Here is a 17729-nt window from a genome sequence, read left to right on the forward strand (position 1 = left end):
GTTGTTAAATATGTTACAATTGCATCTGAGATATAGTGGAGTAGACTCAAAAAGTTGCATAAAATGAACTAAGCTAAAAGTACCTTGAATTTGTCCAAACCATAGTGAGTAAAACCTCCTGAAACGTAATAGTAAAAACATCATGTCTAATCATACTGTATAGTAGTGCCTTATTGATTTAGACGTTCTCAGGGCACCAATAGATGCTACTAAAGAGAGACCTATCTAATTTCATACTGATTGCTTACATAGTTGCCAATGGGTTTAGAATCAGTGTTAGTAATGGGCCTGTAATTTGCTGCAGCATGTACAGTATCCTCTCCTAGGAACTGTGGGAAGATTGCTTAATCTGTTGACTCATAAAGAGCTTCCTCTGGGAGGCTGAGAGTATAATATCTACTATAATTACTGGATCCACCACAAGTCACAGCAGTGCTTTGACATTGATTATACCTAATTAAACATGTAATCAGTCTGTGCTGACACTGTTGTATCTTGTGTGGACGCGATTCTGCCTTTGACTGGTTCATCTCTCAAAACAAACAGGAAGAAGATGCCACACATATTTTGTCAGTCAGTTAATTGTCAGTCATGAAGCAAAATTGTGTCAATGTTTCAATAGTGTATTCTCCCAGGGAAAAATGTAATAATCAATAAAAGCTCAAAGCTGGAATTAAAGCTGGCAACACATTCTTCCTGTCCACGCATTATTCCTATGCACCTTCGGGTCTGTTTGGTCTAACTTACTGTCTGCCGTATCGGATTCAGATAGACCTCTTAAAAGACTTGAGTGGGTCGTCCTCTAACCATCAGTCTGTCAGTTTTATCCCATTTTTAAGCATGACGGAGATAATTAAGGATAAGTATAAGAATAAATTACCTCTAATGGCTGTGCCGTTTTTATAGGGACAGTGCTGCACACAGATGCATTGTATGCCTATGTGTGAGAATAGACACGCTTTGAGTGGTCATTAATACTAGAAACATTAAAACTCAGGATAAAATCTTTTTCTCTGTTTACTCTGCTGTGAACCACAATGTTTATCTGTTTTTGACACAAACGTATTTACAACACTTTACGAACCAGTAAAAGCACTCCAGTTTTTCACTGTGGTGGCAGCTGTGGCTGAGGGGTAGAGTGGTCGTCCTCCAACCTGAAGGTGGGCAGTTCGATCCCCAGTCTGACCCATCTGCCTGCCGAAGTGTCCTTGGGCAAGATGCTGAACCCTCAATGGCCCCCGATAGAATAACTAAATGCTGCAAATTGATGCACTGTATGAATGTGTGTGTGTGAATGGGTGAATGTAGAAATGTACTGTAAAGCGCTTTGAGTGGTCATAAAGACTAGAAAAGAGCTATATAAATACAAAGCCATTCACAACTGACACACAGCTAATCTGGGCGCGACGACAGCCAGTGAATCCAGAGAGTTGGGGGGATCGACTGTGAAGACTGGGAGATCGACTGGTACATCGCGATCTACGGATCAGCGACCACTGATTTAGATGGATGCCACTCTGTGTCCTTAATATGACACAGGGAAATGCTTAGCTTACAATCAAGGCTGATAAGAGAAGTGAGTAGCTACCATACAAGTAAAGTAAGTGACCTATTAATGTAAAACACCTCTAGAGCCCACTATTAACCTGCTACATCTCATCATCGTCATCCGCTTATCCGGGGTCGGGTCGCGGGGGGAGCAGCTCAAGCAGGGGGCCCCAGACTTCCCTTTCCCGGGCCACATTGACCAGCTCTGACGGGGGGATCCCGAGGCGTTCCCAGGCCAGTGTTGAGATATAATCTCTCCACCTAGTCCTGGGTCTTCCCCGAGGTCTCCTCCCCACTGGACGTGCCTGAAACACCTCCCAAGGGAGGCGCCCAGTGGGCATCCTTACCAGATGCCCGAACCACCTCAGCTGACTCCTTTCTAAGTAAAGGAGCAGCGGCTCTAATCCGAGTCCCTCACGGATGACTGAGCTTCTCACCCTATCCCTAAGGGAGACGCCAGCCACCCTTCTGAGAAAACTCATCTCGGCCGCTTGTACCCGCGATCTCGTCCTTTCGGTCATCACCCAGCCCTCATGACCATAGGTGAGGATAGGAACGAAGATCGACCGGTAGATCGAGAGCTTTGCCTTGCGGCTCAGCTCTCTTTTCGTTACAACGGTGCGGTAAAGCGAACGCAATACCGCCCCCGCTGCTCCGATTCTCCGGCCAATCTCACGCTCCATAGTACCCTCACTCGCGAACAAGACCCCGAGGTACTTGAACTCCTTCACTTGGGCTAAGGACTCATTTCCTACCCGGAGTAAGCAATCCATCGGTTTCCTGCTAAGAGTCATGGCCTCAGATTTAGCGGTGCTGATCCTCATCCCAGCCGCTTCACACTCGGCCGCCAGCCGATCCAGTGAGTGCTGAAGGTCACAAGCCGATGATCCAATGAGGACCACATCATCCGCAAAAAGCAGTGACGAGATCCTCAGACCACCGAACTGCAACCCCTCCCCACCACGACTACGCCTCGATATCCTGTCCATGTATATCACAAACAGGATTGGTGACAAGGCGCAGCCCTGGCGGAGACCAGCACCCACTGAGAACGAAACTGACTGGCTGCCGAGGACCCGAACACAGCTCTCGCTTTGGGAGTACAGAGATTGGATGGCCCTGAGGAGAGACCCCCTTACCCCATACTCCCGCAGCACCTCCCACAGTTTCTCCCGGGGGACCCGGTCATACGCCTTCTCCAGATCCACAAAACACAAGTGGACCGGATGGGCATACTCCCAGGCCCCCTCCAGGATCCTTGCGAGAGTGAAGAGCTGGTCCGTAGTTCCACGTCCGGGGCGAAAACCGCATTGTTCCTCTTCAATCTGAGGTTCGACGATCGGCCGAACCCTCCTTTCCAGCACCTTGGAGTAGACTTTACCAGGGAGGCTGAGGAGTGTGATACCCCGATAATTGGTACACACTCTCTGGTCCCCCTTTTTGAACAGGGGAACCACCACCCCGGTTTGCCACTCCTTTGGCACTGTACCCGATTCCCACGCGATGTTGAATAGGCGTGTCAACCATGACAGCCCCTCAACACCCAGAGCCTTTAGCATTTCTGGCTGGATCTCATCAATCCCTGGGGCTTTGCCACTGCGGAGATGTTTGACTACCTCAGTGACCTCCACCAGGGAAATTGACGACGAAACACCATCAACCTCGAGCTCTGCCTCCAACATAGAGGGCGTGTTATTCGGATTCAGGAGTTCCTCAAAGTGTTCCTTCCAACGTCCGACGACCTCCTCAGTTGAGGTCAACAGAGTCCCATCCTTACTGTACACAGCTTGGATGGTTCCCCGTTTCCCCCTCCTGAGGTGCCGGATAGTCTTCCAGAAACACTTTGGTGCCGACCGAAAGTCCTTCTCCATGACCTCTCCGAACTTCTCCCACACCCGCTGCTTAGCCTCCGACACGGCAGCAGCTGCAGCCCTTCGGGCCTGTCGGTACCCTGCAACCGAGTCAGGAGTCCTCCAGGATATCATATCCCGGAAGGCCTCCTTCTTCAATCGGACGGCTTCCCTGACCACCGGTGTCCACCACGGTGTCCGAGGGTTACCGCCCCTTGAGGAACCTAAGGCCCTGAGGCCACAGCTAGCCGCCGCAGCTTCAGCAATGGAGGCTTTGAACACTGCCCACTCCGGCTCAATGTCCCCAACCTCCACAGGAATGCCAGAAAAACTCCGCCGGAGGTGTGAGTTGAAGATACCTAGGACGGGGGCCTCCTCCAGACGTTCCCAGTTCACCCGCACTACTCGTTTGGGCTTACCAGGTCTATCCGGAAATTTCCCCCATTCCCTGATCCAACTCACAACCAGATGGTGGTCGGTTGACAGTTCCGCCCCTCTCTTTACCCGAGTGTCCAAAACATGCGGCCTCAGATCAGATGACACGATCACAAAATCGATCATTGATCTTCGGCCTAGGGTACTCTGGTACCAGGTACACTTATGAGCACCCTTATGTTCGAACATGGTGTTTGTTATGGATAATCCATGACTAGCACAGAAGTCCAATAACAAACGACCGCTCGGGTTCAGATCAGGGAGGCCGTTCCTCCCCACCACGCCTCTCCAGGTATCTCCATCGTTGCCCACGTGGGCGTTGAAGTCACCCAGCAGAACTACGGAGTCCCCTACTGGAGCCCCATGCAGGACTCCATTCAGGGTCTCCAAGAAAGCCGAGTACTCTGAGCTGCTGTTTGGTGCATACGCACAAACAACAGTCAGAGTTTTCCCCCCTACAACCCTTAGGCGCAGGGAGGCGACCCTCTCGTCTACCGGGGTAAACTCCAACACCGCGGCGCTCAGCCGGGGATTTATGAGTATCCCCACACCCGCCCGGCGCCTCACGCCCTTGGCAACTCCGGAGAAGAATAGAGTCCAACCCTTATCCAGGAGTACGGTACCAGAGCCGAGACTGTGCGTGGAGGTAAGCCCCACCAGATCTAACTGGTAGCGCTCCACCTCCCTCACAAGCTCCGGCTCCTTTCCCCACAGCGAGGTGACGTTCCACGTCCCCAGAGCCAGCTTCTGCCGCCCGGGTCTGGTCCGTCGAGACCCCTGACCTTCGCTGCCACCCATGTGGCTGCGCACCCGACCCCAACGGGTCTTCCCACAGGTGGTGGGCCCATGAGATGAAGAGAGGGGGGGTGCCACGTCGTTTCTTCGGGCTGTGCCCGACCGGGCTCCGTGGCAAACCCGGCCACCAGGCGCTCGCCATCGAGCCCTCCGTCTGGGCCTAGCTCCAGACGGGGGCCCCGGGCTTCCTCCGGGCCGGGTCACATCTCCTCTTCCGTCGATATTCATTGAGGCTTTTTTGAACCTGAGTGGGCTCAGGTTTAGAGCCCACTATTAACCTGCTACATGTTCATTCTTATTACAAGGCATGATCATGCCGCCACAGCCAGGACAGTTGCATTAAAGCAATTCAGGAAAAAGAAGCTCCGTGTGTCATATGACACACGGAGCTTCTTTTTCCAGCTTCTCCTTCCTCTTCTCCATCCCTATCCCCCTTCCCTGGAATCCCTTTGCTTTATCACCCGCAGATCCAGGGCCTCTGTGGCCGCACCATGGATTGCGGTTTGTTGATCGCGCACCGGGGGTCGTGGTGGTGGACTCAGTGTGGCGGATTCTGTGTCGTGTGGGCTGATCGTGGTGGTGGTGGCGGACCCTGTGTTGCGTTCGCATCGGGTACGGGCATTGGACCAGGACCGCGGCAGCGGCTCGTGGTGGGTGGCGGTGGATGGTGACTGAGGACTGGAGTGGCGTTCTGGTCTGGATGGTGGATCGTGGTCCTGCTGGTTGCTGACCATGGACTGTGATTGCAGAGGGACTGATTGGCATGTCATGTTGGGGTTGTCCTTCGGGATGTTTACCCTCATCAAATGCTGCTAGAGACTTTAATCTTTAATCTTGAAGACTTTAATCTTGATGATGTTTTCCTGCATGTGGCATCTATTGTACTTCTGTCCGTCCTGGGAGAGGGATCCCTCACATGTGGCTCTCTCTGAGGTTTCTACGTATTTTTACCCTGTTAAAAGGGTTTTTAGTAGTTTTTCCTTACTCTTGCTGAGGGTTAAGGACAGAGGATGTCACACCCTGTTAAAGCCCTATGAGACGAATTGTAATTTGTGAATATGGGCTATACAAATAAAATTTGATTGATTGATTGATATGTGCCCCGATAATCAAAGCTTATATTATAACTAAGAACTAGAATAAGGCAGACCTGAGCCAGCACTAACTGTGTGTGTTCCCCAGGGCTCTGTGCTCGGCCCAATTTTATTCTCATTATATATGCTTCCACTAGGAAACATTATCAGGACACACTCTGTAAATTTCCACTGCTATGCGGATGACACCCAGTTATACTTATCAATAAAACCTGAACAAAGTAATCAATTAACTAAACTTCGAGCATGTCTCAAGGACATAAAAACCTGGATGACCCGCAATTTTCTCTTATTAAACTCAGAAAAAACAGAGGTTATAATATTTGGCCCCAAACACCTTAGATATACATTATCTAATAATATAGCTGCGCTAGACGACATTGCCCTTGCTTGCAACAAAACAGTCAGGAACTTGGGAGTTATCTTCGATCCTGATTTATCCTTTAATAGTCACTTAAAACAAATTTCTAGAACCGCCTTTTTCCACTTTCGTAATATCTCAAAAATCAGACATGTCCTTTCGCAAAAAGATGCAGAAAAACTAGTCCACGCCTTTGTTACATCGAGACTGGACTATTGTAATTCATTATTATCAGGCTCCAGCAGTAAGTCGTTAAAGACTCTATACCTTGTCCAAAATGCAGCAGCACGTGTCCTGATTAGAACAAAGAAAAGAGAGCACATTTCTCCAGTATTAGCATCGCTTCACTGGCTTCCAGTTAAATCTAGAATAGAATTTAAAATTCTCCTCCTCACCTTCAAGGCCCTTATAATATAGCGCCTTTTTACCTTAAAGAGCTGTTAGTACCTTATAAACCCACTAGAGCACTCCGCTCCAAGAATTTAGGCCTACTTGTCGTCCCTAAAGTCTCTAAAAGTAGAGTAGGAGCCAGAGCTTTTAGCCATCAAGCTCCTCTGCTGTGGAATAATCTACCACTTTCAGTTCGGGAGGCAGACACCATCTGTTCGTTTAAGAGTAGGCTCAAAACCTTCCTTTTTGATAAAGCTTGTAGTTAGAGCTAATTAGTGCGGCAGAACGTTACTTGTTCTATTTTATGACACATGACACACGGAGCTTCTTTTTCCAGCTTTTCCTTCCTCTTCTCCATCCCTATCCCCCTTCCCCGGAATCCCTATGATTTATCAACCGCAGATCCAGGGCCTCTGTGGCCGCACCATGGATTGCGGTTTGTTGATCGCGCACCGGGGGTCGTGGTGGTGGACCCAGTGTGGCGGATTCTGTGTCGTGTGGGCTGATCGTGGTGGCGGACCCTCTGTCGCATTGGCATCGGGTATGGGCATTGGACCAGGACCGCGGCGGCGGCTCGTGGTGGGTGGCGGTGGACGGTGACTGAGGACTGGAGTGGCGTTCTGGTCTGGATGGTGGATCGTGGTCGTGCTGGTTGCTGGACTGTGATTGCAGTGGGACTGCTTGGCATGTCATGTTGGGGTTGTCCTTCGGGATGTTTACCCTCATCTAATGCTGCTAGAGACTTTAATCTTTAATCTTGAAGACTTTAATCTTGATGATGTTTTCCTGCACGTGGCATCTATTGCACTTCTGTCCGTCCTGGGAGAGGGATCCCTCACAAGTGGCTCTCTCTGAGGTTTCTACGTATTTTTACCCTGTTAAAAGGGTTTTTAGTAATTTTTCCTTACTCTTGCTGAGGGTTAAGGACAGAGGATGTCACACCCTGTTAAAGCCTTATGAGACGAATTGTAATTTGTGAATATGGGCTATACAAATACAATTTGATTGATTGATTGATTGATATGTGCCCCGATAATCAAAGCTTATATTATAACTAAGAACTAGAATAAGGCAGACCTGAGCCAGCACTAAATTTAAGCCTTAACAAAAAGAGAGGTTTCAAACCTACTTTGACGTGTTTTGACATCTGACAGAAGTAAAAATACCCTAAATGTCATTATTTTAGCCTGAAGTTTGATGACATTTCCTAGGGCCAAGTAGGGCCAAGTATGGGAATATCTGATCACGATCTGATCTTCCAAGATGAGAAGCAGATAGGAATTTGGAGGAGGATCAGAACAGGAAGAGAACGTACAGGAACACTCTGATTTCAGCCCATCTGATGAAAATGACTGTAAGGGAGAGGAGCAGGCAGCACTTCCACGTCGGTTGAGTTAGAGCCTTGACCGGCTCAGATGTTTCATCTGAGTTTAATAAGAGAGAAATTGCTTGGAGTTTAGTTAATTGATTACATTGTCAGGTGTTATTAACAAGTATAACTGGGTGTCATCTGCATAGCAGTTGAAATGTACAGAGTGTGTCCTGATAATGTTTCCTAGTAGAAGCAAATATAATGAGAATGAAATTGGGCCGAGCACAGAGCCCCGTGGAACACTGTGGTTAACTCTGGTGCGCACAGATGACTCATCATTAATTTCCATGAATTGGAATTGATTTGAAAAATATGATTTAAACCAGTTTAGGGTGGTTCTGTTAATGCTAATTAACTGTTCTAGTCTCTGTAACATAATTTGTTGGTCAATTGTGTTGAATGCTGCACTAAGATATAACAGAACGAAAACAGACACAAATCCCTGATCTGAAGCTATTAGAAGGTCATTAGTGACTTTTGCAAAGGCTGTCTCCGTGGTGTGATTATCTCTAAACCCTGACTGAAAGTCTTCATACACATTACTTTCCTTGAGAAACTCGCACAGCTGATTGGCTACACTGAAAATGTCGTTCGAGTGAGAGATCTGGCGGAGGAGGAGACCAGGGTAAGTTATGAGCCACAGCCCCCTCAGCTCGGGGCGGCGGGTGTTAGCTGGGAAGCTAGCCGAGGGGGGACGCTAACCAGCCGGGGAGCGGGCTGAGAGATGGAGGTTTGGCCGAGCGAAGCGGAGGAAGAGGGGGGGAGAGAGCTGCACCTTATAACTTTTGTGGCCCGTACAGATTTGCTCCACCCACCCAGAGCTGCATGAACCAGTGCCGGTCACCAGTAGCTCGTTGCCGCCTCCGTCGCTCGCTTTAAAATAAACTCATACCCGGGGTTTTAAGTGCATTTCGCCGCAAAAGTTACAGCAGTGTTAGCCTCCAGAGCTGTAGCACCTCCATGATCCCTGTGTGTGTGTGTGTGTGTGTGTGTGTGTGTGTGTGTGTGTGTGTGTGTGTGTGTGTGCAGGGGCGGGGCGGTGAGAGGGGGGGGCACTCAAAACAGGTCAATCTGAGGCAACCCAGTCTCATCAGAAAACGTTCAGTGGCAACGTTGGTCCACTTGGGAAAATGTTACCATCTCACAATCTGGCCTCTCAGAATGTGAGATGGGAACGTCTCTGTCCGCCTATTGTTTTGCATTGTCGTGTTCTCACGTCACGTGACTCCCAAGCTCCCGTCTGCGGAAAGGAAAACATGGCGGAGATTCCTTGTTTTTTCAAATAAAAATATCATTTTGTAACTTAGTTTGGCCATAAAAATACATTCTGACACCATTTCTAGCGACAAATGTGCTCTTTGCTTCCACAGTCTTCAGCCAGTTCATGCTTATGAAATACATTTTAATAGTTATCACGAATATTTTTATCATTGCTATGATGGTTGCTATGACGCTGTCATGCCGAAAACCACGTCGCAGCGTGCTTTAAATCATCGTCCCTGCGTTGTGTCGTTCAGTGATCGTGAATGTTATTCACGTTATATAATATTAATATTTGAGGATAGATTACACCTCTAATTCGAAGGATCTAAGGAGTCCGTTCATAGGGAGCAGGGCGTGAGTGCGCGAGCGGACCTGACGTGTGGCTGTCGTAAAAAAAGTTTTTGTAAACATCCGGTCCATTTAACTCAGCGCTGCGTCATAAACACGGTGCGCTTGGTAGCCGACGATGTAGCTTTCTCCTGTCAGGTAAATAGTTTATTGTTTTTAAAGATGGTTATGATCTATGTTTACAGTTCGAGTGCTGAGACAGCGGATGCGGATTCCGTCGATACACACTATGGACGCTATTCATCAGCTAATATTCCGTTGTTTTGCCCCAGGCTGCGGCCCCTGGTAGCCCGTGTTACCTGGGATGTCAATAAATTGCTGGTGAAACCAGTTCAAGACGCTTAGCTCATCATTGAGGGACGCTACAATATAAATATAAACAGGAACAGATAATGTAATGGTATAAGGAAACTAACAGAAACCACGAATCAGCCCCTAAGATAGTTTTACACGATACAGTGTAGTGTGGTGCCCACTGTAGGGCCTTCACTTTACATACATTCTAAGATTTGAGAGCTTTCCTATTTTGGGATTCTATTTAGTTTGATTTAGTAAGATTTAACTTTGATTTTTGAATGCTTTAGATTAACAAGGAGTGTATTTGTCTACCATTACTCCACAATATCAGATCAATTTGGTTTAATTTATAGTATGCAATGACCATAATGTTTTCATGTTAGGTAGTTGCGATTCATTTTATAAAACAATTGCTATGTTCTGTTTTTTAATCAAGGAGGATCCAAGTGAAGCTACAGGAGTTTCAGCAACGTCCAAAACTTGGACCGAACGCTTTGTTTTGCTTGATGAGGAACAGGAAGGGCAGACTGGAGAGAAAGAGAAGCCGGGTTGAGCCCACTACCATCATCCACATACATCGAGGAAGATGAGGGAGAGAAATTGTCCTACCATTAAAGAGGTACTTTTAAGTTATATACCTGAAACACCAATTTATATAATATGCCAAATATAAATTTATATTAAATCCCCAAAGTACGCTGGGTGAAATACAAGTTAATATCACACTGAAAGAATTTTGATCAATCATGCTTCCCTGCTGTGATTGTTCAACTGCGAAAACAACTTTTTCCACAGGAAAGCAACTAAATTTGAGGAATACATGTGCAAAGTTTAGTTTCAGAAAAGAGCGATGATGTATCAGTCAGTGGGCGGCAGCACGAGACTCTGCAAACTAGTCTGTAAGCAAAGTGGACGAAGGCGTTGAGGTTGCCGCCTGCCATCATTGTTATTTTGCTTAAGGGACTGAATATGTTTCATGCAGAAATATTTGCGTTTCCCTTATATCTACCAAAACTGCTTGTTTCACAGACTTCAGTAGATAGAAAACCCCTGCCTCATTCATTGTAGTAGTAATGTGTTTGAATGACTCAGGCTGCCGATTACCAGCTACTGATTTAAGTGGAACATCTATTGCTATCCTCTGTTTTCAATTCTTTAATGTTAAGAATGTTTCTCATCCGACCTTATCAGATTGCATTGTGAAACATCTGGGTTACCTTATTTTAGTGTAAACAAGAGGGTGGACTCTGACTAATGACTGGATGTATTTAGCACTGATACCCAAACTTGATGTTACACATCTTAAACAATATGATATGGGCGCCACTTAGACAACCAGACCTGTGTGCTTTGCTGTGACTATAAATGACTGGAACCTCAGATAAAGAAAGTAATTTTCTGACTTCCATAACTGAGGCATTCTCTATAGAATGTTATATGCCCATTCTACTTCAAATCCATTGGATCATTGTGTGTTTATTTTGCTTAAAGCAGAGCATTAACTGCTTTCATGTAATCAGCCTCTTATCTGCCAATAACATGGTGAAGAAGTGCATGGAAATCTCAAAATGTTATGTTCAATGTCATTTATTGTGCACAAACATTACATTAAGGCATCTGCTGGAAATGATATGAGCAACAATTCTCATGCAAATACGACTTTAAAAACGACACAAATAGTTTTTTGGAGAGGGGTTTCCAGAGGGAGTGGGCAGCTCTGGAGAAAGTTCTGTCACTCCAGGTTTGCTGCTTGGTGTGATGGAGACAGGAGGTGAGCATTAGGAGCGGACACTGCAGGAGGGAGCGTGGAGCAGGAGCACAGTGGAACAGCTTCACTTGAGAAGAACTGAAGGACACAAACAAACCATGGTGTTAAATTATGAAGATGGTTACCTCTGATTTTTTTTTTAAACATAAACGTCAGACAGGCCGCTAAAAACTAAATATGCTAAAGCTAACAGCTATCCAGCACCAAGCTAATGCCAGGCAGTAGCAACGGTAAGTAGCCTTGTAGCAACAGAGTTTACCTAATCACAGCAATCACATTTCTTCATCAGTGGAGAAGTACCTCACCATGTTTTCCTCTTCAGAGGAGGAGTCATCCAAACCTGCTGCAGCCGGCTGGGCTTGAACTCTGTGCAATCTTCTCTTGAGCCACAGAGTAGGCCCTCACGTCCTGTCTCCGTAAATGCCTCAGAATATATGATAAAAAACAAAACGTTTTAATAGTGCGTTTGTGTGTATGTATATATACACACATACAGGGCTTTCTTTTCTACAGAAATCTCTTTCCTGAGTTCATGTCTCTGCTTATTGCCATCTTCAATGTGAAACCAAATATATTTTTTTGTGTACCCATACAAGATGTCCAATGTAACACCAATAAAATCCAGTCTACTACACTAACATTTTAATGCCTCTGCAATAGCGAGTCGCCGGAGGCATTACTGTATGTTTTCGGGTTGTCCAACTGACTATTTGTCTTAAAGTTAAAAGGTCAAGGCCACACTGACCTCATCTTATGGTTTCAGTTGTCAAGAGGTTACAGTGACATTTATACGAGAGAAAATATGTAGAAATATGTAGACGGACACTGCACTGGTTAGCGGAGTTTAGTTTTTTTTATAAATGGGTTATCTATTTTTACAATCTACAATAAGTTATCAAATACATTTGATCACAGAATGTTACACAAAGAAATTGGCATTCAAGTTGGCATCTTGCTGTCTCACCAGTCTGACGATACAGCTGAAGCATCCATCAATTGCGTCCTGCAGGTAATTTTGATTGTTTGTTACTTGTGTAGAGGAGAATAACATGAATTCATACCAATATCAGTTTACAATCAAACCTTTTTGTGTTGACCTTGTGTAAACAGAGTCAAAGGACATTGTGCAACAATGACACACATTTTTTCCACAGTACCTGTCGTTCACTACTGAACTTCTGACACCCATTACTGGACTGTCTTCCTGTAGAGTGGTGATGTTCTCAAGGTCCTTAGCACAGTCTGTCAAACGAAATTAGAGTTACTACCCACTGCAGATACGGTTAGTATTTGCACACCACATAGATATAAGGGAAACGCAAATATTTCTGCATGAAACTAATTCAGTCCCTTAAGCAAAATAACTATGATGGCAGGCGGCAACCTCAACGCCTTCGTCCACTTTGCTTACAGACTAGTTTGCAGAGTCTCGTGCTGCCGCCCACTGACTGATACATCATCGCTCTTTTCTGAAACTAATGAAGGCAAATTCACACATGTAGACAGAAATAAACAGTATAAATTAAAAGGTGTAAATATTGCTAACATTATGTTCGATGGGGGTCATCATTATACATAACAGAGGAAAACTTTGCACACATGTATTCCTCAAATTTAGTTGCCCTCCTGTGGAAAAAGTAGTTTTCCCAGTTGAACAATCACAGCAGGGAAGCATGATTGATCAAAATTCTTTCAGTGTGATATTAACTTGTATTTCACCCAGCGTACTTTGGGGATTTAATATAAATTTATATTTGGCATATTATATAAATTGGTGTTTCAGGTATATAACTTAAAAGTACCTCTTTAATGGTAGGACAATTTCTCTCCCTCATCTTCCTCGATGTATGTGGATGATGGTAGTGGGCTCAACCCGGCTTCTCTTTCTCTCCAGTCTGCCCTTCCTGTTCCTCATCAAGCAAAACAAAGCGTTCGGTCCAAGTTTTGGACGTTGCTGAAACTCCTTTAGCTTCACTTGGATCCTCCTTGATTAAAAAACAGAACATAGCAATTGTTTTATAAAATGAATCGCAACTACCTAACATGAAAACATTATGGTCATATTGCATACTATAAATTAAACCAAATTGATCTGATATTGTGGAGTAATGGTAGACAAATACACTCCTTGTTAATCTAAAGCATTCAAAAATCAAAGTTAAATCATAAACCATCCTTAATTTGAGAAAACTAAATCAAACTAAATAGAAACCAAAACTAGGAAAGCTCTCAAAACTTAGAATGAATGTAAAGTGAAGGCCCTACAGTGGGCACCCTACACTGTATCGTGTAAAACTATCTTATGGTCTGATTCGTGGTTTCTGTTAGTTTCCTTATACCATTACATTATCTGTTCATGTTTATATTTATATTGTAGCATTCCTCAATGATGAGCTAAGCATCTTGAACTGGTTTCACCAGCCATTTATTGACATCCCAGGTAACACGGGCTACCAGGGGCCGCATCCTGGGGCAAAACAACGGAATATTAGCTGATGAATAGCGTCCATAGTGTGCAGGGGTGGACTGGGACAAAAATTCAGCCCTGGCATTGTCTGTCCAGACCAGCCCACTACATTATCAGCGGACACCACATAGAAGTCCACAAATCTCGCGGCATCTTCTCTCATGCATACTACTGTTACCACCTAGCTCAAAGACGGCAACAAGAAGGGAGGCCACACACAAACCTCTCAAGCCAAAAGTAAATTTATTTAACTCCAAATCAAGATAGCTCTAACTACGTAGTGGGATGTGTAAATTATGTTACGCGTCAGTGGTGTTAACAGTGTTTGGATGTGTGAAAATAAGGTGTGATGTATGTTGTAAGGTGCAGAAGCAAAGAAGAACAAAGGCTGAGGGCCCCTGCCCCTGCCAGCTCTACCTGTGTCTGGAAAACAACTCCTCAGGCTCTCACATGTCAAGTGGTCAACCTGAGAAGGACATGGATACATTATAATGTCTCTAATCATCACAAATTAAGTATGATTTCATAAAAAATAAAAAATGATAAACTCACCAGACTAGAGGAAACTCAACAGACATGGTACAGTGAAGGCAGAGAGTGGAGGCAGACAGAGGGCAAGTCCTCGAACATGGACAGAGGGGGAACAACTCCTCAGGCTCTCACATGTCAAGTGGTCAACCTGAGAAGGACATGGATACATTATAATGTCTGAAAAATAAAGAAAATGTTTTCCTCTGTCCTGCACCTAGAGTTGAGAACTTTTTGGATGTGTGTTTCTTTTAAAACCTTTTGAAAATTATTATAATTATGAAGTATGAATTTATACATTAAAAAAGACATGATAAACTTACCAAATTCTAACAGTGGTCCCAAATGTCCACATATAAAACAGAGGGAGAACGACTCCTCAAATGTATCACAACAACCTGTAATGGAGAATAATTTATCATTTAGTGTACATGATCACACCATTAAGGATCAACACATAAGCACAATAAAACTTCTGAAAAGAATTAGCTTGATTCTGCATCTCTATTTACAGCTGAGAAAGTTTACTGTTGCTATGGCAACAGTAGACGTTAGCAGCTCTTAGCTAGCTTAGCTAAATCATCTGAACAATAATAACCCATAATATCACAATTCGGCATATTAAAACAAAATCAAAAACGTTTTCTACTTTGTTTTGGACATGCTACAAAAATGTAGCCTAGCCAGCCCCAGGCCAACGTTACTTACCATGTCTGCCTCCACTCGCTCATCATTGTCGAGTCCTCCTCGCTCGTCTCCCGGCGCACCTGCTGCTGCTGGGCTGGTGAACCCGGCACCAAATAGGTCCGTCAGTTTGGCACATTTAGCAGCCTCCACCCACAGAGACTTCAGCTTTTTTTTCCCGATGCTTCTCAGCGCCACCCGGGTGTTTTTAACTCTTATTATCCATTTTAAGTTTCTGTCTCAGCAGCAGCCCGTCCCGCGACTCGTCCCCGCGGCCAATTCCATGAGGTCCCGCCCCACCCTGTTTTGTGTTGTGATTGACAGCACTGTCCGGGCTCTCTGAGCCTGTCAGCCCATGATTGATTGACAATGACAAACAATAGACCAATAATATGTGTCGATGCTGGCAACACACTGCTAGCCCTCTGTAGCCAATTGGCCGGCCCAATTGGAGGGAATTTATAGAGGAAGAAGAGGAAAAAAAACAAAAAAAAAACATAGCGGACCAGACCGGCCCACATTGGGTCAACAGCCCACCGGGACGATGCCCGGTATGCCAGATGGCCAGTCCACCCCTGATAGTGTGTATCGACCGACTCCGCATCTGCTGTCTCAGCACTCGAACTGTAAACCTAGATCGTAAAGATCTTTGAAAACGATAAATTACTTACCTGACAGAAGGAAGATATATCGTCGTCTTCCAAGCGCTCCGTGTTTATGACGCAGCGCTAAGTTAAATGGACCGGATGTTAACAAAACCTTTTTTTTACGACAGCCACACGTCAGGTCCGCTCGCGCACTCACGCCCGCCTCGCTATGAACAGACTCCTTAGATCCTTCAAATTAGAGGTGTAATCTATCCTCAAATATTAATATTATATAACGTGAATAACATTCACGATCACTGAACGACACAACGCAGGGACGGTGATTTAAACCGCACACTGCGACGTGGTTTTCGGCATGGCAGCATCATACCAACCATCATAGCAATGATAAAAACATTCGTGATAACTATTAAAAAGTATTTCATAAGCATTAACTGGCTGAAGACTGTGGAAGCAAAGAGCACATTTGTCGCTAGAAATGGTGTCAGAATGTATTTTTATGGCCAAACTAAGTTACAAAATGATATTTTTATCTGAAAAAACAAGGAATCTCCGCCATGTTTTCCTTACCGCAGACAGGAGCTTGGGAGTCACGTGACGTGAGAACACGACAATGCAAAACAATGGGCGGACAGAGACGTTCCCATCTCACATTCTGAGAGGCCAGATTGTGAGATGGGAACATTTTTCCAAGTGGACCAACGTTGCCACTGAACGTTTTCTGATGAGACTGGGTTGTCTGAGGAGGGCTGTTTTAGACAGGGTAAAAAGGGTGCTTTTTTAAATGATCCTTGTGGTATTTTGATAATATGTCCCCTTTAAGGCTTATGTGCCAAATTGTGGTTTGTGAATATGGACTTTACAAATACAATTTCATTAATTTATATTGTTATGATGATGATGAATTATTATTATTATTGATTTTGTTGTGCATAACCCACAGCACTCGCTGCTACTGTAGCATATTCTGACAGCAGGTCAGCCACGATCACAATTCATCGCAATTATACTTTCAGTGTAGTTGGGCGCAGCTGTATAAATAACAATCAAGGTTGAGCTATTCTTAGATCTATTTTTATCCTTTCCAGGTGAAATAACTAAACTTCAGCATTACTGAATCAGAAATGCATTTTAAATGTCCCCTATGTTAACACAAATCTTAACACATGATGAAAAAAAACAACTTCCTAGGAAAACTTCCTGTGTTTCTAAGCAGTGAGAGTGGACTAACCGTGCTAACCAGCTCTGTAGGGCTCTGATTTTACATAGCCCTCAGTGTCTGTGTCACTGGCGATAGGCAGTATCATATTTACATGACTCACTATACCCTTGGCAATAGGCCTTACCGTAGGCTTTCAGACTATTAAATAATTCACATATCACAAATCATAGTACAGACTTCATTCCACCTCCTCCAGTTTCAATTTTTTAGGTAAAATCAAATATTATTGATATTAGCCCTCTAAGGAGCAGCCACCTACCTACCCCCTATCTGCCCCTGCAACCCTATCTGCTTTTTTTTACACATACACACCCTCCTTCCCTGCAAACTCTTCAGCCATGGTAATGTGATGACAAAAGTTGTGTAGTATGTCTATGTTACCCCCTTACTTCACAATCCACACTGAAACATTTCATATGCTTGGGCCTTTGAGTCTTTAGTTGCTTAATAAGTTCTTTCCCCAAGGCAAATATTTTGACACTTACTTTTCATGATGCTGCAATTAAGAGACTTGCGCCTTAAAGTAAAAACAATTAAAAGTTCAATAACCACTATTATTTTAATTCGTGTATTATTGGGTTAAACAATTATATTCAAGATTAAAACAAATTTTGATTAATTTTTTCCATTTTATTTTACCTTGAAAAGGAAATTACAGTGTTTATTAATGTAGCCCTGTATAAAATCATTAGGATACAG

Source organism: Pleuronectes platessa, chromosome 7, assembly GCF_947347685.1.
Source record: "Pleuronectes platessa chromosome 7, fPlePla1.1, whole genome shotgun sequence".
In the NCBI taxonomy this organism is placed as follows: domain Eukaryota; kingdom Metazoa; phylum Chordata; class Actinopteri; order Pleuronectiformes; family Pleuronectidae; genus Pleuronectes; species Pleuronectes platessa.